At 41.0% G+C, this 26,877-nt stretch overlaps 1 long non-coding RNA gene across 1 annotated transcript; it reads right to left on the minus strand.

Moving 5' to 3' along the window:
- Positions 1 to 3,757: 3,757 nt before the first annotated feature.
- Positions 3,758 to 26,202, minus strand: LOC132542561 (uncharacterized). The gene is made up of 3 exons (XR_009553559.1): positions 25,939 to 26,202; positions 9,018 to 9,114; positions 3,758 to 4,436 (listed from the first exon to the last, which is right to left on the minus strand). It is a non-coding gene; the product is annotated as an uncharacterized LOC132542561 (long non-coding RNA).
- Between the last annotated feature and the right edge of the window lie 675 nt (positions 26,203 to 26,877).

Genomic DNA, 26,877 nt, shown 5'->3' on the forward strand with positions numbered 1-26,877 from the left:
TTCCTCGTGATGTTTTAGGCAACAATGCTCTCTACCAATTGTGAAGAAAGGTCTTGATGCAAACAGCTCAGTTTCCAAATTAAAAGGCGAGGAGCCTTCTTGTGAATGAGACTCCAACTGCATGATGTCAGAGGGACAGATCCCATGTAAGCCGGAGGGCTGAAGATTCAGATTCTAACTACAACCCATCTAAAAAAAGTGGAAACAATACAGCCACGACCTCTGAAAGGATTAGAAATGAATCATATTACAATAATGATCATAACGTTAATTATAGCTTTGAGCTAGTACCAAGGACTTACTACATGTTGGACTTCCCTAAGCTCTTCATATGCATTGGCTGATTTATCCTCAGGACACCTGGTGAGCTACAATTTTTTAATTTAAATTTTTATTTATGAAAAGGAAACACTGACAAAACCATTGGACACGAGGGGTACAACTCCACACAATTCCCACCACCGTATCCCATCCCCTCCCCTGATTGCTTTCCTATTCTTTCTCCCTCTGGGAGTATGGACCCAGGGTCATCGTGGGGTGCAGAAGGTGGAAGGTCTGGCTTCTGTCATTACTTCCCCACTGAAAGCTCCAGACGCTCACCTGTGGTGATGGCTTACAACAGTGAGGCCAATATTGGAATTCAGCTCCTTTCTGACTCCATACAAGAGCTGGATTATGTAACCTAAACATTGTGGGACTATGTGAAAGCTTGGCAGAGCTTAGGGGAGCTCTCCCATCCTTGGATGGAGGTCTGGAAAGACACCCCACTTGTTAGTAAGAGAAAGACTGATTCCCCCTTTGCGGAGCTCTCCCATCCTTGGATGGAGGTCTGGAAAGACACCCCACTTGTTAGTAAGAGAAAGACTGATTCCCCCTTTGCCCCCGGCCCCGGGCCCCTTCAAATAGAAATCCCTGAACTAAATTTACTAAGAATGTCTTGATTTGATGGTGGGAATCTTCAGGGTCCTAGCTTCCAACTTCCACCACATGCTGCTGACAAGGTAAGCTGTCTGGGCAGGAAGACTGCTCTACCTCACTGTCATGTCTGAGCACCTGGAGGTATCAGATTGGTTTGCCTTGTGAGTCCTGTAGGTGGAGCCAAATGCCCTAGCTGTGAGGTGGCAGGGAGGGCTCCCTTGTCAGCTCTCTCATTCACTCCTTCCCTGTCTCTCTTGTGTGGCCTCCCTCAACATCCAAACCAACCGAGTGCGTCTGAGGTGAAATCGTGCCAGACTTGGAGATGGCTGCCAGGTTTCTCTCCAGTCTTGGCTTAACAAAGAAAAGCAAATGACAAAAATGGAAATTTTCAAACTAGCGTTCAGTGGTATTCAAATTGACGTTTGGGTAGCACGCAGGCATCAACCGCATTCGTGCTATTTTATGATTAAAATGATACTGAAAATACCTCCTTGTTTTGGTTTTCATTTTCTGAAACAAGTCGTTTCTTTCCCTCTTTGAATCTCCCCGCCCCACCATCTCCCGCTTTGGGGGGGGGAAGCAGCAAACCCCCCGACTGTTCTAGAATTGCTAACATTTGGATCAGGCTCTGCTGACTTCTCCAAAGAGCTGAACTTCAAAAAAAAAACCAAAAAACAAAACGCCTGTGCCTTTCAGCCTCAAGAAATACAGATAAAGCAGTTTCTAGGCACTGTCCCAGGAAGTTCTGCGTCCTGTGTGAGGAACTATGACCCACGACCATGCATAAATTGTCTTCATGCTGTGTCTGGAGGGAAGGAAAGACTGGCATGTGCGTGATGCCAGAAATGTGTGGTGACTTGTTCTCTCCTTAGACGAAATGGTGTGGCCTTCTCCAAAAATATATTTTTTAACTGGCCACGGAGTTGGGTCTTGAACGAGACCTACTCTTTATAACATTCAGTTTTAATTGATCATGCTCTCTTAGCTGAGTTTTGTAGTTGTTAGGTAGGCCCTGTCCTAAGCAGGGGTGTAAAAAAAGATACCCCCCCACCTCCAGCACCCCATTCTCCCCCCAGTCTGCATGATTACTTTCCTTGGAAGCTATGACTGTCTCCCTGTACACAGCTGTGTTTGCAGTGCCTGGAGACAGGTGGGGCAGCAGCCTCCAGGCTGAAGCTGCCAATTCCCTCTCTAAGGACTGTCTGGATAGCTATTAAAATTTAAAAATCACACATTGGCGCGAGCACATGTACACACACACACACACACACACACACACACACTCACACACACACCTACACACACTTTATTTTTGGTGGCGTCTCCTCACTAGGCCTGGCTGTTGTACAAATGCAGCTCTACCATCAGTTGGCCACGTGGACACTAAATGTCATCATCGTTCCATAGTCCCTGTCCTCCAGCCCACAGAAGCACTGCCTTGTTCCGCTTTCTAGCCACCTGAGAAAGAGGAGGCCTGTGAAAGGGACCATATCACAGGACTGACCGTGGCAGAGAGGACCACCTGCCCATCAGTAGCTAAATCCAAAGCTCACAGAAACAAGGACGACATTCAGGCAGTAGTCCCACCGAGATACCATTGTTGCTTCGGATCCACATGATTTTAGAATTCTCTAACAGGAAAAGCAGATGAGTCAGATGAGGCTGGCGGTGTTTTTTCCAGGCTTTGGAGGGGGAAGGATAACTTTTCCCATCTGGAATCTTATGATTAAACAAATTGGAGCTGGAGAGATAGCATAATGGTCATGCACTAAAGGCCCTAGGTTCAATCCCTAGCATCACGATAAGCCAGAGTTGAGCGATGCTCTGGAAACATAAAACAAAACCAAACAAATAAAAATCTTTGGGCTGGGAAGACAGCATAATGGTTATGCAAAAGACTTTCATGTCTGACGTTCCAAGGTCCCAGGTTCAGTCCCCAGCACCATCATAAGCCAAAGCTGAGCAGTGCTCTGGTTTCTCTCTCCCTCTCTCTGTATCTCTCTCACTAAATAATTATTAAAATAAAATATAATTTTGTAGAGAGGAGAGCGAGAGAGTGAGAGTGAGAGAAACACACACACACACAGTGGTACCAGAGCTTCGCTCTGCTATTTGACTCGTGTGGGGATAGAATAGAGCCTCACAGATAGGAGACATGTGCTGGACACACTGAGCCATCTCCAAATGAATCACACAGCTTCACCCAGAGGACCCTAACCCTGAATACATTGAATCAGTTAGATTCTCTACATTTTGCTTCATTCTCTTTCCTCCTCTCTACATTTCTCTCCTTACCTCATCTTTGCTTCGTGTTCTTGTATTTTTAAATGTATTTACTTATCTGATTTAATGTGAGAGAGAAGAGACCACTCTGATACCTGCAACCCCAAGAATCAAACTCAGGACCTGATGCATTTAAATTCTGTGCTCTCCGACGGAGCCATTTCCCAGACCACAGCAAAACTCTTAACATTTGTCTCAAGTGCAACTTCTCCAAAGACTTTCAAATCCATGCTCATGTGTCAACCCTCCCCCCACACACAGAATTTATAATCCTGTCATCTGTGAACTATCTCGATCGCTTGATCCATGCATCTTACTAGACTGTATCACACATATTTGTTATGCCTTTTTCTCCCCCGATAAAAATATATTCTTTGCCAAGGCAGGCAACACATCTTACTTAACTTCTGCTCCTGTCACACTGAGGGTGCTGAAGGAAAATCTGGTATATGAATAAAGACACATGCTTTGTTTTTTTTGTTTTTTAAAAATTTTTCAAAGGGAAATTTTTTTTTCAGGTTCTTCTATTTTAACACACCCATGATAGTGTCTGTTGAACTAGAGATAAAATTTTATTTTAATTTAAAAAAATTTATTTATAAAAAGGAAACAAGAGAGTCGGGCAGTAGCTTAGCAGGCTAAGTGCATGTGGTGCAAAGCGAAAGGACCCGTAAGGATCCTGGTTTGAGTCCCCGGCTCCCCACCTGCAGGGAAGATGCTTCACAGGCGGTGAAGCAGGTCTGCAGGTGTCTATCTTTCTCTCCCCCTCTCTGTCTTCCCCTTCTCTCTCCATTTCTCTCTGTCCTATCTAACAACGTCGATATCAATAACAACAACTACAACAATGAAAAACAACAAAGCAACAAAGAGAAAATAAATAAATATTAAAAAAAGGAAACACTGACAAAAAATATAGGATAAGAGGGGTACAACTCCACACAATTCCCACCACCAGAACTCTGTATCCCATCCCCTCCCCTTATAGCCTTCCTATTCTTTAACCCTCTGAGAGCATGGACCCAAGGTCATTGTGGGGTGCAGAAGGTGGAAGGTCTGGCTTCTGTAATTGCTTCCCCGCTGAACATGGGCGTTGACAGGTCAATCCATACTCCCAGCCTGTCTCTCTTTCCCTCGTGGGGTGGGGCTCTGGGGAATCAAAGCTCCAGGACACATTGGTGGGGTCGTTTGTCCAGGGAAGTCTGGTTGGCATCGTGGTAGCACCTGGAACCTGGTGGCTGAAAAGAGAGTTAACATACAAAGCTGAACAAATTGTTGACTAATCATGAACCTAAAGGCTAGAATCTTGTAGATGAAGATACAATTTTAAAGCTTGTGTCAAAGTTTTATTTTCATGCCTCCGAGATATCTTTCTCTTTTCTTTTAAGAAGATTTGAAAAATTTATTTATGAGAGAGATAGGAGAAAGAGAAAGAACCAGGCATTACTCTGGTACATGTGCTGCCAGGGATTGAACTCAGAAACTCATTCTCAAGAGTCCAATGCTTTATCCACTGCACCACCTCCTGGACCATGAGGTCCCCTTCTCTTTCTGGTGAGGAAGTACATAGGTGGGTGCTTGCTCATGAGAAATTTCTGTATCCCCAGCACTGATGAATGTGTCTACTTCCATAAAAGTCTGCAGGTGTCTATCTTTCTCACTCCCTCTTTGTCTTCCCCTCCTCTCTCCATTTCTCTCTGTCCTATCCAACAATGATCACATCAACAATAATAACTACAACAAAAATAAAAACAACAAGGGTAACAAAAAGGAAATAAATAAATAAACATTAAAAAAAATCTTTAGAAAAGTCAATGAGGATGGGAGTTAGGCAGTAGGGCAGCGGGTTAAGTGCATGTGGCACAAAGCGCAAGGACCTGCGTAAGGAACCTGGTTCTAGCCCCTGGCTCCCCACCTTCAGGGGAGATGCTTCACAGGCAGTGAAGCAGGTCTGCAGGTGTCTATCTTTCTCTCACCCTCTCTGTCTTCCCCTCCTCTCTCCATTTCTCTCTGTCCTATCTAACGCCAACATCAATAACAACAACAATAACTACAACAACAAAACAACAAGGACAACTAAAGGGAATAAATAAATATTTTTAAAAAAAGTCAATGAGGGCAAAATCTTCCTGCAGATGTAGGAGCCTATGAGGGAGACATAGTTCTCCTATTGCTTTCTGTTTTTTAAAACAAATTGCTTGTATTTATTCATTAAGATGATCATTGTACACATCTGGATGTTGGCAGTGGGTATGTGGAAGTATGTGCCTCAGTCTTACAATCCTGTAACCTACTATTAATCACAAAGAAAAAAACTGGAGAAAGAAAAGTTAGAAATCTGGAAATAGCATTGGGACTTCCCTCTCTCTCACTTTCCAAGTCTAGCTGTGACTAGGTCACCTCACTTCTTTTGCAAAATCTCTCTTAGATTTGTTCACTGTTTTACATCTCTGCCACTGTTCCGTTCTTAGCCATTTTATATACCGTCTCCTTGCAACCCAGTCATTGCCAAGTCTTTATAGCCAGTCTTTCTTCTGCTTCTCCTTTTATTTTCTTCTAAATTATTTTATTATGGAAACAATGGCTTACATGGCAGTACTGACACATGGGTAAAGGTTTTCATTTTGTTCTTTTTCTTCCTTCCTTCCTTCTTTCCTTCCTTTCTCCCTCCCTCCCTTCCTTTCTATTTGATAGGGCAGAGAGAAATAGAGAGGAGAGGGAGATAAAGAGGGAGAGATAGACACCTGCAGACTGCTTCACAATTCATGAAGCTTCCCCCCCAACCCCTCCCCCCCAAGGTGGGGACCAAGGGCTTGAACCTGGGCCCTTATTCATGGTAGCATGAGGCACTGGGGACTAAACTCAGGATTTCTTTCTTGTGAGATTCTGCTGAGTAGCTTTCCTGATCCACTTTTTCACTCTTTGGATGTGCTTTGCTTTGTTTTGTTTTCCAGACAAGTGAGGAAGAGATAGGTAGAAAGAGCCGAGAGACTCCATGACACTGCTGCATATCCATGGAACTCCCCCAGGGCTACCCGTGGTGCTCCAAATACCAGCACTCAAACCCAGGGCCTCACACAGCAAGGTGTGTACTCTATGATATTTTCCAACCCCTTACATCTCTTTTAAATTATGTATGTGTATTCGGGGGGGGGGGTGAAAGGGAACAAAAAAAGAGAGATATCAGAGAGAGAGAGAGAGAGAGAGGGCCATTATATGTAGTGATGGGAATCAAACCCATAGCTTCACAGATGCAAGGCCTGCTCTCTGCTGCTGACTTAACCTCCCAGGACACATCTGCTTCTTGTCTTATCTGCTTCTCACCATGCCACTCGCTGGCCTACCAACTTTCTTCTTCTTTTTTATATTTATTTATTCCCTTTTGTTGCCCTTGTTGTTTTTTTTTAAATTATTTTTATTTATTTATATATTTTTTTTATTCCCTTTTGTTGCCCTTGTTGTTTTATTGTTGTAGTTATTATTGTTGTTGTCGTTGTTGGATAGGACAGAGAGAAATGGAGAGAGGGAGGGGAAGACAGAGAGGAGGAGAGAAAGATAGACACCTGCAGACCTGCTTCACCGCCTGTGAAGCGACTCCCCTGCAGGTGGGGAGCCGGGGTTCGAACCGGGATCCTTATGCCGGTCTTTGTACTTTGCGCCACCTGCGCTTAGTCCGCTGCACTACAGCCCGACTCCCGCCCTTGTTGTTTTTATTGTATAGTTATTATTGTTGTCGTTATTGATGTCGTCGTTGTTGGATAGGACAACGAGGAATGGAGAGAGGAGGGGAAGGCAGAGAGGGGGAGAGAAAGACAGACACCTGCAGACCTGCTTCACCGCTTCTGAAGCGACTCCCCTGCAGGTGGGGAGCCGGGGGCTCAAACCGGGATCCTTACGCCGGTCCTTATGTTTCACGCCACTGGCCAACCATCTTTCAGTGACCAGACTTAGCATATTCTGTTACATGGCCTTGTGCGGTCTGCCTCCACTCCACCCTCCTTGACTTTTTCACCTTCTTTCTCACGTGCCAAAACCTGTTACACTTTAAGACGTGTCCGTGTGCTTACTACTTCCTCTGGGACTACTCATTCAATCTCTGGCACCTCTTTTCATCTTTCAGAAGTAGACTGTGATAGTACTTCCTTCGGGACGTGTTGTCTGCTTCTCTTCTTCACTCCATTTCTCCTGAATAAATGGGGCCTTGGAGGACAGGTGGTGCCACACCTGATTAAGCACACACATTACAGTGCTCGAGGACCCCTGGTTCAAGCCCCTAGTCCCCACCTGCGGGGAGGTAGCTTGTTAAGTGGTGAAGCAGGGCTGCAGGTGTCTCTCTATCTCTTTCCCTCTCTGTCTCCTCCCTTAATTTCTTTCTTTCTCCATCTAATAAATAAACAAACAAACAAACAAATAAATCATGTCTCTGTATTTTTTCTTCTTTCTTCTTCTTTTCCTTTTGCCTATAGGGTTATCGCTGGGGCTCGGTGCCTATACTATGAATCCACTGCTCTTGGAGGCTATTTTTACCATTTTGTTGCCCTTGTTGTCCTTGTTGTTGTTGCCAGTGCTGTTGCTGTTGGATAGGACAGAGAGAAATGGAGAGCGGAGGGGAAGACAGAGAAGGGGAGAGAAAGCTAGACACCTGCAGACCTGCTTCACCGCTTGCCAAGTGACACCCTTGCAGGTGGGAAGCCGGGGACTTGAACTGGGTCCTGATGCCAGTCCTTGCGCTTTGTGCCATGCGCTCTTAACCCACTGCCCTACCATCCGGCCCCCACATCTCCGAATTTTTTCCTCCGTATTCAATCACCACAGATTGTAATTAAAAATTTTGATTAAAAAAAAGAATTTAGATCTTTCTCCTCATACGTAGTTGATTACTGAAGGACAAGATCATATCCCTTTGTTCAAAAGAGCTAGAATAGGTCGTCAAGGAATACTCTGGGTAGTGAGAAATGATAGTAGGTCGTGTATAAGAGGCCTGCCATATGAAAACACTGGTGGAAGGGTCGAGTGGTAGCGCTTCGGGTTAAGCTCACATGGCACAAAGCTCAAGTAACTGAATAAGGATCCCGGTTCAAACCCCCCTGGCTCTCTATCTGAGGGGGGTCACTTCACGGGCAGTGAAGCAGGTCTGCAGATATCTGTCTTTCTCGCCCCCTCTCTGTCTTCCCCTCCGCTCTCCATTTCTCTCTGTCCTATCCAACACCGACGACATCAATAACAACAACAATAATGAGAACAACAATGAACAACAAGGGCAACAAAAAGGAAAAAAAAATGACCTCCAGGAACAGTGGGTGATAGTGCAGACACCAAGCCCCAGCGATTACCCTGGACATAAAAAAAAAAAAAGGGTGATCAGAAATGAGTTGCAATGATGTTTATGCACATGGTGCAAGCAAGAGGAAGACTGGAGTTATGATATGATATCCCACAGCCTTTCTCCACTGCTATTTGAAAACCAAGAAGAACGCATGAACAAAAATATTTGTTTTACAGCTCTACCAAGACTGGGCCCTCCCCTCTCCCCTTGCATCAAGTACATCCTGTACTTTTGGCAACATGTTGACTGGATATTTAAAAGCTGTGAACTGTTCTGAAAATTTCACATACTGGGTTATGGGCCATGTGTGTTTGATCAAAATTCAATTACTACACTGTACCATACTTGGAAACCTATCATCCCAAGTTATGAAGTATGACGAAATAGGCGAACCTAATTGGTTCAGTATGGGGAACAGTATCAACCAAGCTTGTTATGATAAATAGCTTCCTGTGTTAAAGGTTCTCTAGAGCTTAGAAGTATCTTGGCTCACCTCCTTCAGTGGAATAGGAATATTGCTCTCAGGGACCCTCTAGATCATTGTCCTTCTAAAGCAACAGCAGTTCAGAGTTTTCTTCAACTTACTACCCCTGAAAAAGAAAGAAAGCACAGCAATTTTTCTTCATGTCTTCTGTTACTATTTGAGCACCCAGTAATTCCTTAAACTTTTCTCCTTCACGATGACAATTACAAATTATGAAACCTTCCAAATATAGAAAACCAGAGTGGGTTGGGTCTTGTTGAACCCAGTAGAGCTAACAAATTACCATGTCTGAGGACTTGGACTCAATCCTGGTCCTCACCTGCAAGGAGGGGAAGTTTCACGAGTGAGGGAGCAGTGATTCAGTGCCTTCTGCTCTCTCCCTTTCTCTTACTCATCTCACTCCCTTTCTATTTCTCTCTGTCTCTATCATAAATAAAAAAGAAAAAAATGGCTGCCAGCAGTGACGATTTGTGGTGTAAACATCAAGCCCCAGTGATAACCCTGGGGGGCAAATAAATTAATAAGTAAATAAAATAAAAGCAACATTCAGAATCGACACAACATAATTACTTTTCCTATTTCTGTCAAATCTTTTGTCTTTCTTTATTAAGCCTTGCTTTCATTGTTGAGAGAGACTAGAAAACAGCTTCCCCATATGCTATGGTGTCAGAATTTGCAGCCAGGCATCTAATAAAAATGTTGGAATGCCTGTCCCTCAACAGCAGTTGGAGTTTTCTCTGACTGATACTCTTTATTTTATTTTATTTTATTTTTTTCCAGTGCACTGCTCAGCTCGTGCTTTAGGTGGTACAGGGAATTGAACCTGGGACTTTGGAGCCTCAGGCATGAGAGTCTCTTTGCATAACCATTATGCTATGTCTACACATAAAAGTCTATGTATATCCTACCACTGAGTCAACTACTCAGGCCCACATTTAAAAAAAAAATATTTTTATGTACTTATTATTGGAAAGAGACAGAGAGAAATTGAGAGGGGCTAGGGAGATAGAGAGGGAGAGAGACAGAGACACTTGCAGCCCTGCTTCACTGCTTGTGAAGCTTTCCTCTGGCAGGTGGGTTTCCCCTTGAAACTGAGTCCTTGTGCATTGTAATGAGTATGCTTAAACAGGTATGTCACTGCTTGGCCCCCACATCTTTGTTTTTTATGTGCTCCCTTTTCCTGATTTTTAGGATTAAGTATGGACCACTATTATGAAAATACTATGTGAGGTTTGTAAATTAAGCCCCAGGAAATGGTAACATACTTGGGTCAAGAGAATGTACATTTCATCTCTGAGAATTATCTGTGAAATATAAATCATTTCATTTGTTGAAATAAACTCACTAACATTTCCTGGTCTACATTCTAGATGAGATGACAAGGATCCATAGAGAAAGAAAATTGTTCATATGTGGGGAGATTAAAACAAAATAGAAAATACTTTAATGTAATGTGGTTCTCATAGGCATCCGTACATAATTTTCTCTAGGAGTGACATTTTTGGTTGGGTTCAAAGTATCTCTTTTTATGATCTCTGTAAAGGGCAAAAAAAAAAACCAACCCAATTGGCTGAGTGCCATTTTAACTTCTGAAAAACAATCAGTTAGCACTGGCCTTTTCCTTAAAAGACAACTTTAAGATCTGGAAAACTTGCATCTATTTACCCTTGATTCAAGTCAGCTTGCCGTTATCCCCAAATCTGGTATCATCGTATTCATCTTTTGTATTAGACTGTCCTCCTTGTTAACAAAAAATGTCATCGTGCTAAATCTGCATTTCTTCTGGGGAAACATTACTTTGGTGAAAAACAAGAGTCTCATTTTGTCCTTGACAATAATTCATCAATCAGGAGTGTCAGCAGTACGTAACCAAGGCACAGGGAACGTTCGTTTTGAAGGTAGATCAGCAAGCCTCACAAAGGAGAAGTGACTCTACCGTGTGGCTTAGCAGTTTGAAATCACAACGCTGCCAAGATTAGATTAGAGACGTTCGTCTTCTTTGCAGTACCATTAGGTTTACTTTGGAAATAGCAATTAGGTTAAAAGTTGTGATTTCTAAAATGGCCCACTTGCCTTTCTTGTTTTTTGTCTATCAGGTAGATATGAGGGTATGGTAATCCCTCTGTAATTTTTAAATAGAGCTTCCAGCAAGAAGTCTCCCTGAAAGCTGGAGACATCAAAAAATAGAATGTGACTGCAGGCACTTATGCTAATAAGTGCCCATAGCATTTTAATTTTTTTTTTCATTTAACAAATATCTGAGTTTTGGCAAATCAGCTTTTATTTTATTGAATCTTGTCTGACTGAGTAGCATGGGAACTGCCAGAATAAATGTATTATCTATGTCCAGTAATTAGGGAAACAGTCTTTGTCACTCTAATAGGGACCAGGTTCTGCCTGCCTATAATAAAGTTAAATATAAAGAATTTCTGGAGTGTAACAGAAAATAAAGGGGAGTCAGTTATGAACATGTGGTGAGTCTAGATGAATAGTAGATAAAATGGAACCATGCACTTTAGAGTGCTGAAGTTAAATAATAAAATTATATCAATGTTTCTAATTTAATGAAACAATTATTTCAAGGAAGTTTGCAATTCCTCTCTGGGAAAAGTTGGTTTCCTTCATAAACATCAGTTTATGATTTTAAAACATAGCTTCACTAAAAACAGGTCAGGCTTTATCATTAGAATCAGTATTTAAGTCAACAATTCCCTCTGCAATCACAATAAATGCTTTACTATAATAAATGTAGTATCAATCTGTAGAAACGGCCCTATTACAATTATATAGTTTTGACTTTTTTTTTTTTTGTCTCCAGGGTTATCGTTGGGGTTTGGTGCCTGCACCATGAATCCACTGCTCCTGGAGGCCATTTTTCCATTTTGTTGCCTTTGTTTTTGTTATTATTGTTATTGTTGCCATTGCTGCTGCTGCTGCTGTTGTTGGATATGACAGAGAGAAATCGAGAGAGAAGGAGAAGACAGAGGTTGGGAGAGAAAGACAGACACCTGCAAACCTGCTTCACCGCCTGTGAAGTGAGCCCCCCCCCTGCAGGTGGGAAGCCTGGGGCTCAAACAAGCATCCTTATGCAGGTCCTTGCGCTTTGTGCCATGTGCACTTAACCTGCTGTGCTACTGCCTGGCCCCTGGTTCTGATTTTTTATTAGTGAGTTAATAATGATTGACAAGATTGTGGTATAAGAGGGGTTTGATTCCGTACAATTCCCACCACCAGAGTTCCATATCCCATTCCCTTCATTGGAAGCTTCCCTATTCTTTATCCCTCTGGGAGTATGGACAAAAGATCATTATGGGGTGCAGAAGGTAGAGTTCTGTCTTCTGTCATTGCTTCTCCCCTGGACATAGGCATTGACAGGTCGATCCATACCTCCAGCCTGTTTCTATCTTTCGCTAGTGGAGTAGGGCTCTGGGGAGGTGGGGTTCCAGGACATATTGGCGAGGTTGACTGCCCAGGGAAGTCAGGTTGGCAAACATTTTCTTTACAAGGACAGAGAAGGTTCTTAACTTTGCACAGCTATTCAACTCTGTCACTGTAGTGGAAAAAACACACACACAAACAAACAAACAACAGCATGTAAGTGAACAGGCCTGAATGTGTTTCAATAAAATTTTGTATGTGGAAAGTGCAATTTGAGTTTTTAAATTTTATTTTATTAGTGATTTTATATTGATTTACAAAATTATGAGATAACAGGGGTATAATTCCACCCCTCACCCCCCACCCCCAACCAGAGTTCTATCCCCTATCCCCTCCACTGGAAACTGCAGTAGTTCTCCTATGGTCACAGATATGGGTTGACTATTCTTTCTTTCTTTCATTTTTTAATAAGATTTTATTTATTTACTAATGAGAAAGATAGGAGGAGAGAGAGAGAGAGAGACAGATATCACGTTGGTACATGTGTTGCCAGGGATTGAACTCTGGACCTCACGCTTGAGGGTCCAATGTTTTATCTGCTGTGCCACCTCCCAGACCACATCATTTCTATAATTATCTATAATTTGATGTATTTGCCCATTTTTTCTTATGGTTCTGCCTTCTCTTCCTTTCAAAGTCACACCTCCACCTATTGCTACTTCCGAATGTCCTTCTTTTTTTCCTCTTCTCTCTCTGGGTGGCAATTTGAGTTTTAACAATATTGTGTATTTTCTAAAGTAGTATCATGGCTCAGTAACTTTTAAAATTTTATTTCTTTATTGGGGGATTAATGCTTCACAGTCAACAGTTTATACAATAGTTTGTACATGCATAACATATAACCCCTACTAGGTCCTCTGCCATCATGTCCCAGTACCTGAACCTTATCCCCCACTCCAGAACCTTTTACTTTGGTGCAATACACCAGCTCCATTCCAAGTTGTGCTTAGTGTTTCCTCTTTTGATCTTGTGTTTCAACTTCTGTCTGTGAGTGAGATCATCCCATATTCATCCTTCTTTTTCTGACTTATCTCAATTACCATGATTCTTTCAAGCTCCTTCCAAGATGGGCTGAAAATGGTGAAATCACCATTTTTAGTAGCTGAGTAGTATTCCACTGTGTTTATAGACCACAATTTGCTCAGGCACTCTTCTGTTGTCAGACACCTGGGTTGCTTCCAGATTTTGGCTATTATAAATTGTGCTTCTATGAACATAGGTCTACACAAAGCCATTTGGATGGGTGTGTTGGGTTCCTTAGGATATATCCCCAGGAGAGGGATTTCCAGGTCATAGGGTAAGTCCACTTCTAGCCTTCTGAGAGTTCTCCAGACTGCTTGTAGAAATTTTTTAAATGGTACTTTATACCTTGCCTTCTTATTTTGAATATCTCTCCCAAAAGATCAATATCTGATTTATTTTTATTTTTTAAAGATCTATTTTATTTATTAGCATAAGTAAAGGAAGGAGGGAGAGCAGGAGTGAGAAGAAGAAGAAGAAGGAAAGGAAGAGGAAGATGAAGGAGGAAGAAGAGCAGGTGGAGGAGAAGGAGGGAAAGGAAGAGAGAACCGGAGCATCAAGTATCACTCTGGTGTGTGCAATCCTGAAATTGGATTTCAGACTTCATATATACAAGTTCAGCACTCTACCTCTGTACAGGCTGGCGGAACAACTGATTATTTTGTTTTCTTTAAGATTTATTTCTTTGTATTTTATTATTATTTTTATTTTTAATTTTTATTTATTTATTCCCTTTTGTTGCCCTTGTTTTTTTTTATTTTATTGTTGTAGCTATTATTGTTGTTGTCGTTGTTGGATAGGACAGAGAGAAATGGAGAGAGGAGGGGAAGACAGAGAGGAGGAGAGAAAGACAGACACCTGCAGACCTGCTTCACCGCCTGTGAAGCGACTCCCCTGCAGGTGGGGAGCCGGGGTTCGAACCGGGATCCTTATGCCGGTCCTTGTGCTTTGCGCCACCTGCGCTTAACCCTCTGTGCTACAGCCCAACTCCCTATTTCTTTGTATTTTTAAAGATTTAATTTTGTTTATTAACTAGTGAGAGGGAGTGGGAAGGGAGATAGAATTAAATATACAATATAAAATTATATATTTATGTATATTATAATATAAAAATTATAATATAATGGCACATGCAATGCCAGAGGAGGAACTCAGGTCATTAGGCTTGAGACTTCAACATTTTATCCACTGTGCTGGCTTACTGGGCTCCTAATTATTATTTGTTTACGGTATAGTATGGCGGTGATACTTTCCTGCAGTTAAAGAAGGTAAGATCAGACTTTGAACACATTTCTGTTCCAGTGAGAACTAATTGTTGCCCCTCCCTGTCCCTGGTGGAAATGGTTTTGTTAGTTCAGGTTATGGTGTCAGAGAGGTTCTAGGCTCAGGTACATTCCTCTGGCCCTTGCTAGCCCCTTCTTTTAACAATTTTCCTTGGGACCTATCATACCACTTTGGAATTTTTCCTAGCTGTACTCTAATAGTATTTTCTTCTATATTATATGAGTTTCCTTATATCTTTTAAAAAATTTTTCCATTATCTTTATTTATTTATTGGATAGAGACAGTCTGGAATTGATAGGAAAGGGGAAGAGAGTGAGAGAGTTAGAGAGACACCTTCAGCACTTCGTGACCACTAGTGAAGCTGGTCGCCTGCAGGTGGGACCCAGAGTCTCAAACCTGGGTCCTTGTGCATTGTAACATATGTGCTCAACCAGGTGTGCCACCACCTGGTCCCAGTCTCCTAATACCTTTAAGCTTACTTTCAGATCGTATATTACAGTTTTATTAGTCTTTGTGAGTCTTTCAGGCATGATTTCATTGTTTACAGGGGTATTATTCTGCTTCTTCTTCTTTTTTTAATGGTAAATTTTTATGAGATTTGGTCTTAATACTTTTTTTTGCTTGTTACTCATTTTTGGATGTAAAGTTGGATTTTATGGAGCCATGTTTAAAAGGAGACTTGTTTTCGATAAATTTTCCTTATGGTGGTCTCTCCTCTGTTGTTTGTATGTAGTGTTTAATAAACATGGTGACTGGTTTTATGTGGTTTTTCTGGCTCTCTGCCCCACCTACACTCTGATACCTTCTTTTGCATTGATCCCTGTTGCTCTTACCCTGCTCAAGTTTAATTGTACTGGCAGACTGGCAGAAGTTTCCTCTTCTGGGGTTCTTTCTGCCTTGAAAGAGAGTTCTGACAGTTTAAATTCAAGAGTTCAGGGAGATTGAATAATGTCAGCCCCACCCCCCCTTTTTCATTAGGCCTGACTCCTAACTCCTTACACTTACCCATTACTGGAGTTTCTGTTGCTTTTCTCAAATTGGCCTCCTACACTTTTAGTCAGCATCTGTTACCTTTTTCAGGGAGTTTAAGTCCATTTGTTGAAACTCAAACACAGATACCAATAACATGAAGATCTTATTACTGTACTTGTTCTTTTCTCCCCTGCTTATTTGTAGTCTGGGAGTCGTGGCAATATCTTCCCATCTAGTTTTATTGTAAATACTGGTCATGCGCCAGTTTTTTCTGTATATTTTTGTGTAAGAATTCAGCAAGATCCAAGACAGTTACCACCATTTCCTTTTTTTTTCAAGACTTTCAATGCGATTTTCCTGTATCACTTAGAGATTTGATACTGTTTCTTGCTTCATTTTTTTTTTAACTTGTGATTAGTAGTAGATCACAAGACTGTAAGATTATAGTTTCACACCACACTCACTGCCAAAGATCGTATCCCCACCCTTCCACCTCCCAAAGATCACCACCACAGTTGTGTGACACAGCTTTTGATTCACTTCTCTTGTCACTTTGCTTCATGATAATGGAATGGATATAGATTATCCCACTTCCCAAAATGTTATGACAAGTTTGAATTTTGGACTAGGACAATAACCACCGAATGGGTTCGTGGACCTTCTTGGTCTTTGCAAGATGGGTTCTGGTCAAAACTGCATGTATTACTTGACTGTCCAAATTCTAACTCTTACTAGAGGGTCACACTTGTTTTTTGTTGTCACTAAAGGTTGATGTTAGCCAAGAATCTGGGCCCAGTAAATGGGTATTTCCCTTTGACCTAGAGCATGGTGACTGTGACAAATGACTTTGTTTTTCCTAAGGAAGTAAAGAAAGAGTTGACAGTTTCAGAGGGTCCTATCTCCTGGGGACCAGGTTTCTATTGTCAGTGGGTTAGCTGAGCCATCACAGAACAGTTTCTGAGTAAGGAGCCTTTGTTGTTGTTATTTTTATTTTTTATTTATTTATTAAAAAATTTTTTTTAAATATTTATTTTATTTATTTATTCCCTTTTGTTGCCCTTGTTGTTTTATTGTTGTAGTTATTGTTGTTGTTGTCGTTGTTGGATAGGACAGAGAGAAATGGAGAGAGGAGGGGAAGACAGAGAGGAGGAGAGAAAGACAGACACCTGCAGACCTGCTTCACCGCCTGTGAAGCGACTCCCCTGCAGGTGGGGAGCCGGGGTTCAAACCGGGATCCTTCTGCCCGTCCTTGTGCTTTGCGCCACCTGCGCTTAACCGGCTGCGCTACTGCCCGACTCCCTGTTGTTGTTATTTTTAAAGAAACTCACATCAGTTTCTCAATTTTCCAGATTTTTTTTTCCTACTTGACTTTTAGGCTGCTTATCTGCTTCAATCTTAGGAATTCCATGATAAGTAATCTCATTCTTGAGGGTCAAACCATTCACACTGTCATTGCCTTCATGCTGTTTATGTGGCCACCAGTTTGTGTTACCATCTGGCCTTTGCTCTCTCGAATCCTATCAGGAGCACTGCATTCAATTCCTAGTTCAGTAGCAGCATCTCTCACAGAGGGTGGGCGGGTAGGTACTACAGCATTTTCAGAGTGCTGATGCTTCGAACTCATATTCACTTCTCTGAGTCTCAGTGAAGGGAAGAGTCTTGGGACCCTCTTGGTAAACACAGACTGTTAAGAGGAGCAGCTCATATATAATAATTTCCCTTCAGCAATATCGTCTCCTAAGGTGTGTGTGTGTGTGTGTGTGTGTGTGTGTGTGTGTGTTTGTGTGTTAAATCTCTTATACATTACATCAAGGACATTTTCACATTCCAACCTTGAATGGGGACAGGCCTCTCTGTTGAAATCAGATTTCAATGGATCACTTGAGCATAAAGAAATATTCTCTTGAATTAGATTGCTAAACTTAAAAAATCTCTTGTGAAAAAAGTAATTGCTTCTCACTGCTGTAACCCATCCATCCTGAACCCATTATTATACTTACTTCCTAGGTTTCTATTTTTTTTCCTTTTTCTTTTCTTAATCTTTATTTTATTTGATAGGACAGAGAGAAATCGAGATAGGAAGGGAAGATAGAGAGGAAAAGAGGAAGAGAGACAACCATGACACTGATTCACTACTCATGAAGCTTCCCAGCTGCAGGGGGGAGCTGCAGGCTTGAACCCAGATCCTTGTGGATAACAGCATGTATGCTTCACAGGATGTAGCCCTGCCCAGCCCCCAGGTTTGTAAATACATAAATAGGAAGGAAATTGCAAGTATTTAAATAGGCAAACTCTTTTTACTTGTCTCCTCTGAGGGTACATGGGACATAACTGTTTTTGTAGGCTGAAATAAAATGAAAATTATTCAGGTGAAATGTGAGGCAAACTGGCCTCTTTCTGAAAGTAAATCCCTCAGATAAGGCTATTTTAGGGTATCCTCACAAGGTTGTACCAGCTTTATTGGATAGAGATGAAGAATTGCTTCTTCTAGCAGGTGAGGCTCAGCAGATAGGAAGATCCAGAATCTCATATTCATTTGAACTTGCCCAGACAGTCTCACCTTACTTCTTGACAATCCACTCCTTCCTTGTCAACATCAGTTTGAGACCCAAAGACCTGGTGTTGCTATTAACTTAATTTAATCTCTAATTCAGAGCTCATAGGACCAACCCTGGGTAACTACTTTAGGACAAGTCACGCACACCTCACCCCCTGACTCTAAGAGATCGGAGATTGATGATGGTTACAGAAACTTTCCAAGCCTATAATTTTGTCACCAGCTTAAATAGTTTTTTAAAGATTGAAGTGCTTCTTCTTTTTTGGGGGTGGGAGGTAAGGGTAGGGGGGAAAATATCAGAACATTGCTCAGCTCTGGCATATGACAGTACCAGGCATTGAACTTGGGGTCTCTAGCTTCTGTGCGTTAATGCCAAGTCAAAGTACTCAGAATTTGCAGAATTGTAAAGACTTGAGCATATGACTCCTTTCTTAAAACTCTCCACTTTCAGAAATGTCTACCCTAGCCCATATCTTTACCTGCCCCTTTCCACCAAGGGCTTTCCTTCGGAGGGCAAATAATCTAGGTCTTTCAAAAAAAAATCTAATAATTTAAATGACTTTATTTGCAGCAATATGGACCGCCAATTTTCACTTTTTAATGGAAACGGAATCATCTCTGCCTTCAAATCTAGCCCAATTATGTAACCACACCTAGATCCTTGGTGAGGGTCAGTTGTCTATAGCTACTTCCAATATCACAAGCTATATTTGGGCTTAATTAAGGATGGCTATAGGAGATAGAAACACCTTCATTGTTTTTTAAAGTACATTATCAAGGACACTCAGTGTTTTAAGAAATGACTGGACTAAATGTAGAACAGCAGATGAATGGTTATAAAAGTTGTGGTATGTATCTACAATGAAGTACTACTCAACTTTAAGAAATGATGACATTTTCTCTTTTGTCACAGCTTGTACAGACCTGAAAAGAATGACATTAAGTGGGATAAGTCAGGTAATTTCATTCATAGGTGAATGTTACAGAAAGGGTAAACACAGTGGGAGACTTAGACTAGCTGTGACCTATTGTAACAGAGTCAAGAACTCTAAAAGGGGTTGAGAGGGTGTTGGGGGACCAGAACACAATGGCAGAGGCAGGCTTAAATTGGTGGTAGGTGTGGTGTGTAGCTGCCTATTAGTAGAAGGTAAGAAATTATACTAACATGATTGCTACCGGCTTAGAAATCTTTGTTTCTTCCAATAAAGTGATTTGGACAAGTGCATCAAAGGCTGGTCCAAAGGTAGTGGGTTATCAGAAAAACTATTAACGCTAGTGTCATTAAAGTTGGTAAACAGCCCCACCACCACTGCTGGATTTGACTTAAAAAAAGAAAGAAAGAAAAGTACATTAAAAAAAAAAAGGAAATGATTGGAATCAGGAAACTATCACTGTTACTATTAAGTAAAATCTAAATCATCATAGATGCTATTCAGAGACTGGGTTGTTGTCGTTAGGAAGCTACTTCTTGGAGCTCCAGTGGCGCAATCGGTTAGCCCGCGGTACTCATACAGGAAGCTACTTCTTCTGTCACCACTGAAACTTTACACGCGTGTAGGTGTGACCAAACACTGAGTGAGGCCATCACTGCCTACCCTTGAATATTGCCCATTGCACAGCCCCTCTTGTCCCCCAACCTGTTTTTCTTTTTCTTTTCTTTTCCTTTTTCTCTTCTTTTCCTTTCCTTTTTCTTTCCTTTTCTTTTCCCTTCTCTCCTTTTCTTTCTTTCTTTCTTTCTTTCTTTCTTTCTTTCTTTCTTTCTTTCTTTCTTTCTTTCTTTCGCCTCCAGGGTTATTGCTGGGGCTCAGTGACTGCATCATGAATCTACTGCTCCTGGAGGCCACTTTTCCCCCCTTTTGTTGCCCTTGTTGTTGTAGCCTTGTTGTGGTTTCTTTCTTTCTTTCTTTCTTTCTTTCTTTCTTTCTTTCTTTCTTTCTTTCTTTCTTTCTTTCCTTCCTTCCTTCCTTCCTTCCTTCCTTCCTTCCTTCCTTCCTTCCTTTCTTTCTTTCACCTCCTGGGTTATTGCCAGCACTAAGAATGTACTGCTTCTGGTAGCCACTCCCCTCCCCCATATTATTTTATAGGACAGAGAGAAATTGAGAAGGGGGGCAGAGAGAGAGAGATAGACACCCGAAGACCTGATTTACCAATTGTGAAATGTCCCTGCTGCAAGAGGGGAGCGGGGTCTTGAACCCTGGTCCTTGTGCATAGTACTATCTGCACTTAGCCAGGTGCACCACTGCCCGTCCCCCAAAACTGCTTTTCAATGACACATATTTCCATGACTTTGCTTGACTTTTAACAGAAAGAGGAATAAGAAGATAGCCTCAGTTCCATAGCTGTCTTCTAAAATTTTGTGAGTGTATTAATTGGCAGAAACTAATTTGTATGCATATTTCATTTTAAATAAATATTCAGTCCCACTAAGAGTGGTTCATTCAAATGTAACACGAATAAGCCCCCAGTATATATTTCTAAGAAACCCTTTTCAACCAGTTGCCCTAAGTCCTTATATCATCTAGAGTGACTACAGTCTTTGATCACCTTAACATGTTTTAAGCTTACATTTTATTCTAAAGATAAAGGTGGGAAAAACCCCCCACAATTTTGCTGTAATATGTTAAAAAAAAAAAGTGGTTCTACTTTTCTCCTGACATATTCCCTCTAGACTGAGTGCTTTTCTCTGCCTCCATTTGCCAAGATCTCCTGTTCCTACCTAAATCAAATATGGGGGATACATTGTCCCATATTTGAGATGAATCCTACCTGAGTCCCTTTTTCTCAGGACTCTGCAAGGTGACTGACTACCAAATCTAATTAACTAATGCACAATAAAGTTCCATTGACTTCATGCAGTCACTCTTTGAGTAGAACATTTGCATTTTAAATGAGGCTTCTTAGACTGTCAAACTCAGCAAGTAGCTTGTAGATCATCAGGACAAATGCATTGATTCAACAGAAGAGGCCACTGAGACTCTAAGGCTTTGTCGGACTTGCTGGGGATTTCAGGGCTGCTAGAGGCAGAGCCGGAATTGGAACTGGCTTGGAGATTAGCATATCTTTTACTATTACACACAAGCTCCTGTGACATGATTGGGTAAAGGGATTTTTAGGTGCTAGGGAAGGAAAATATTTTGAATTACACATTAATTTTTTTCAATATATAGTTGTATATTAAAGTGATCACTTCTTACCTAAAAAGTCCTGTTTTTTTTTTTTTTTTGTGATTTAATGATCATCAACAAGATTATGGGATAAGAGGGGTATAATTCCATACAATTCCCACCACCAGAGTTCCATATCCCATCTTCTTCTTCACTGGAAGGTTTCCTATGCTTTATCCCTCTGGGAGTATGGACCAAATATATTCATGGGGTTCCTGCTTTTTTAAAAAATACATTTATTTTATGAGAAAGAGAGAAGCAGAGCACCACTCAGGCATATGCAGTGCCTGGGACTGAACCTGGGGCATCATGCAAAGAAATCCTATGAACCATTTTCCCAGTTAGGAGTCCTAGTTGTACCTATATTTCTCTCTTCGGTTTGCTCAGCACAGAGAACTGCAATTGTTGCCCTATGCCCTGCAACTGGATTTTGAAGCCCTAAGACAAAGATTGAACTTTCTCATTATATATATGTATATATGTGTATATATATTATTGTAACCAGGGTTATCGCTGAGGCTTGGTGCTAACACTACAAAGATAGCCACCAGGAACTAACACTGTTCCTGGTGGCTATCTTCTTCTCCTTCTCCTCCTCCTTCTTTCTATTACATTTGATAGGACAGAGAGAAATTGAGAAGGTAAGAGAGAAAAAGAGAGACACCTATAGACCTGCTTCATGGCTTGTGAAGTGCCCCCTGCCCAGGCCTTTGTGCATGGTAATATATGTATTAATAGTGTATGCCACCTCCTGCTCCCCCGCCTTCTTATAGTCTCTAACACCCTGTTATGGTAGGACAAAATAGATATTCAAGGTACATTGCTGGGTGAATGAATAAGTGAATGAATGAATGAATGATGACCAGGCACTGGAGCTATAATCATAGGTACCACACACTCGTAGTTTTGAAAAAAGTTACTTTATAAATGAGACATCTTTTCAGACATTCTTAGAATTATATTCGTTACTCACCTTCCTCCTCTAGTTCCTCTTAGTACTGGTTGCTAACTTCAAAAGTTTTTTTGTTTAATTTTTGTGTTATTTGACTGTCATGTGCTGATGTTGTTACCTCTCCTTCTCCCACTGTGTAAGATTTATTTTCCTCACATGGTTATCATCTTCCTTTCGCAAGATTGAAAAATGACATACTTAACGAATACCATATTAATCTGTTCTAATTTTTTTTCTCAGCTAGGGATAAAAAAAGAGCCTTTTGAAGAGCCTTCAAATCAACAGTAATTTCAAATTTTCACAACATAAAGAGGCAGAGCACAAAGTGAATTTGACACTTTGAAAAATGTTGTAAGCCTCCCAGTAGACAGATGAACATGCTTCCACTTCATGAATGCTTGCTTCATAAGTATTCCATAAATAGCAATGTCAGGGCTGTTAAGTAATTAATATTAACCTATTGAGAGAGCATTTCTTTTCTACGTGGTTGATTTCCACTGGGGAGACTAATTAAATATTAAAGACCATGTGCGATGTTTTCTGTAATTACCGTTTCTAACTGTATTTACAAATTATGTATCTGCTTGTAGAGGGAAATAATAAAATGGTATTAATTCATTTTTATTCCTATATAGAATTGGGTATAGACTCAATATAGAATGGTTTTATCTTGGATTTTCTCTACCCAAGTCTGTCTACAAATTTCTTCTTATTTTTTACAATTTCCCTCAGAGAATCCTCTTTCTACCATGATTTGAACATGAGGTATTCCTCATTTTCATGCCTCTCTGTTTTTTGTCTCATCATTAATCATATCTACTTACTCATGCCAAATTTTATTAGCTTATTTATAGAATAAACTTGTTTTCTTGTTGTCCTGTTTTTTTAAATTAGTGATTGAATAACGGCTTACAAAATTACAGGGATATAGTTCCACAATCAAAGTTCTGTGACCATGAGCTCTCCACCCCCACCTACCCCAGTGATAACCACCATAGATAGTCCTCACAGAGTCTGAGAGGTTGCATGGCCACTTAATTTTTTTTTGCAAGTTCATGTGTAGAATAAATTAATTTTCTATAATCAAAATGACCTATACCCAGTTAGTTGGGCATTTAGAACTTGAAATTTGGGAAGAGCCATATTATGCATAATGGTAATGCAACTTTCATGCCTGAGGTACCAAAGATCCTGGGCTCAGTCCCCAGCATCACTATAAGACAGAGCTGACTACCAGGCTACCCCATCATCCGGGGCCCTAGTCAGGGAAGCCTGGGATTCCCACACAGACATAATGTGCCTAGTGGATCCCTCTCTCCACCATCACTGCTCATCTCCATCAGGAACATGATGGACCCTTCTGTGGGCCTCTACAGGACGTTGCCCTCAAGGTTAAACAACAATGGTAGAGACTGCCCCACTCTCCGAAGGGAGGCTTCGTCAACATACTCTGAAGACTGGTCCTAAATTGGATGCAGCCTAGAATGTTCTTAGCTATTACCATGGAATATGGGCTCAGACCTACAGGGATGCAGAGGTTACATAGGCTTCTGTGCTGTATATGGGCTCTAGATCAGATCAGTGGGGTTTATAGTTAACGGTATTTACATAATTTTCCCATATTTGGAAGCTACCCTCTGCCCTGATCCAGCTTTCTAGTCTTATTTCCAACTCTGACACTGTCTCCCCAGACAATACCTTTAACCCATCTGCACGTTGGCTGTTGGGCTCAGGCAAAAATTAGTAAAGTCATGGGCCCCTTGGAATAGACCTAAAAAAGTTTCCTAGATCCTTCCAACATGAAGACCCCGATTCTCATCTGCTATATTCTTACCTATAGATTCCTGATTATTAAACAATTTGTTCTGCTTTATATCTTAATGCTTTTCAGCTACCAAGGTCCATCAGGTCGTGATGTCAACCTGACTTCCCTGGGCAGACAGCCTCACCAATGTGTCCTTGAACTCCATCTCTTCAGAGCCCAGCCCCACTAGGGAAAGTTAGAGACATACTGGCAGTGTGGATCAACCTGCCAACATCCATGTTCAGCAGAGAAGCAATTACGGAAGCCAGACCTCCCACCTTCAGCACCCCATAATGACCCTGGGTCCATACTCTAGAGGGATAAAGAATAGGAAAGCTTCCAATGGAGGGGATGGGATGTGAAGCTCTGGTGGTGGAACTGTGTGGAATTCTTATCCTATAGTCTTGCTGATCATTATTAAATCAATAATAATAGTATTAATAATAATACATATTTTTAAAAAAGAATGTGAATGATTATATAACACAAGTATTATCTGATGCATCTTTGCCTCTTGACATCTCCCTAAGATTAATCTCAGAACATCTCATTCTCTATTTATTTTTCCCCAACATGTGTGCAAATTCTCAGAGACCATAAACTTGGAGTCATTTTTGAATCTGACCTTGCGTTTCTTATTTTTTTTATTCTGCCTTCTTATAAAAATTAATTTCCCCTATATCATCAAGAGAGACCAGAGAGTCACTTTACCATTTTATGCAAAGCTGGAGGTCAGTCTGTGAAGTGCATGCATGTGAGGCAAACTTTTCCTCACTGAGTAACCTCTCCAGGCCCCGATGTCATAGCTGGTTATTTTGTTTCACTTTGGCATTGACTTCAAAAGAATTCTAACTCTTTTTTTTTCTCATCTATATGCAAACATCCATAGATGTATATAAATATAAATATAAGATTGTCAAAGGCTCTGGTATATGTCACAAACCAAGATTTGGTAAGACAAATGAAAGATGTAGCAATAATGATAGATTAAAGAAAATTTAGACAAAACTATACTTTTTTTTAAAAAAGAATTTTATTGGGGCCCGTGGTGGAGCACCTGGTTAAGCGCATGTATTACAATGTGCAAGGACCCGGGTTCAAGCCCCCGGTCACCACCTGCAGGGGGAAAGCTTTCTGAGTGGTGGAGCAGGGCTGCAGGTGCCTCTCTCTCTCTCTCTCTCTCTCTCTCTCTCTCTCTATCATCCCCTTCCCTTTTGATTTCTGGATGTCTCTATCCAATAAATAAATACAATAAAAATATATTAAAAAAACCATAAAAAAAGAATTTTATTTATTTACCAACACTCTCTCTATATATATGGAGAGAGATAGAGCAAGCGAGTGAGAAGGAGAGCAGGAGAGAGAGTGATCCAGAGGATCACTCCAGTATTCAGCACATGGGATGCCAGGCATCAAACTCAGGACCCCATGCCTTCAAACTCAGCCGCAAACTGTACCCACAAAATTAATTTTTTTCCCTCTCTTTTTCCTGAGCACTGCTCAGCTGTGACCTGGGAACTTTGGTGTCTCAGACATGAAAGCCTTTTTGCATAACCATTATACTATCTTCTCAGCTCAACAAACTTGTTTTATTTTTAATTTAGTTTTTATTTGTTACTAATAGTATGTTCCAAGATTGTAGGATTACAATGTATACAACTATACAATGTATACAACAATTGTAGGATTACAATATATACAATTATACTCACCACCAAAATTCTGTCTCATCCTCTTACCTCTCAAAGATAACCACCAGGGTTCCCGCAAGTCTTAGAAACAGTTTGCTTCTTCTTCTTCTCCTTCTTTTTTTTTTTTTTTTTGGCAAGTTCATGTGAATCAGATCTGTAGATTCCACAGATGAGTGAAACCATCTGGTAGTCAACAAACTTGTTTTTAAGAGTTCTTCTAGTCCCCCCGCTGGCTTGCCTATCTTTCCCTTTTCTATCCTGTGCCCCATACTTCTCACGAACAGAAAGACCTTCTGAAATAATTCCCAATAACTATAGAGCAAGCTGTACCCAATTCCTAATCTCTGAAATCCCAGGCTTTTCCTTTATAAATGCAAGAGCTCTGCCAAAACTTGACTTTATCCTTCCCCCATCATCTTCCCCCCCCCCCCTTCTCTGATAGAGTTCCTTTTTCTCTGCTGGTGGTTGGGTCATGCCTGGTCTTAGCTCTTTGGTTACATTTTCTTTTCAATGGAGACCTTTAAGATTTCCGGGTTTTCTTAACTACTTAAAAACATGTAGGGGCTGGACGGTGGTACACCTGGTTGAGTGCACACGTTTCAACGTGCAGGGACATGTGTTTGAGCCCCTTGTCCCCACCTGCAGGGGGAAAGCTTTGCACATGGTGAAGAAGTGTTGCAAATGTCTATCTTTTTCCCTCTCTACCACTCCCCCCCTTCCCTCTTGATTTCTGGCTGTCTCTATCCAATATAAATAAATAAAGATAATAAAAAATTTTTAAAAAGAACACATGAACAAGACAGTGTGAATTAATTTTTTTTGCTATAGCTTTATTTATGTAGTTATCTCTTGCTGTAGAAATACATCATGCTATTAGTGATTTTTAGATTACTGACCTTAAGAAATAATTGAAAGGAAAAACTTTCACAGCATCTTTGCTGACCTTGCTAAATATTTATATGAGTTAAGTGGATTCAAGCAGGATTG

The sequence above is a fragment of the Erinaceus europaeus genome, chromosome 13 (assembly GCF_950295315.1).
Source record: "Erinaceus europaeus chromosome 13, mEriEur2.1, whole genome shotgun sequence".
Classification (NCBI taxonomy): domain Eukaryota; kingdom Metazoa; phylum Chordata; class Mammalia; order Eulipotyphla; family Erinaceidae; genus Erinaceus; species Erinaceus europaeus.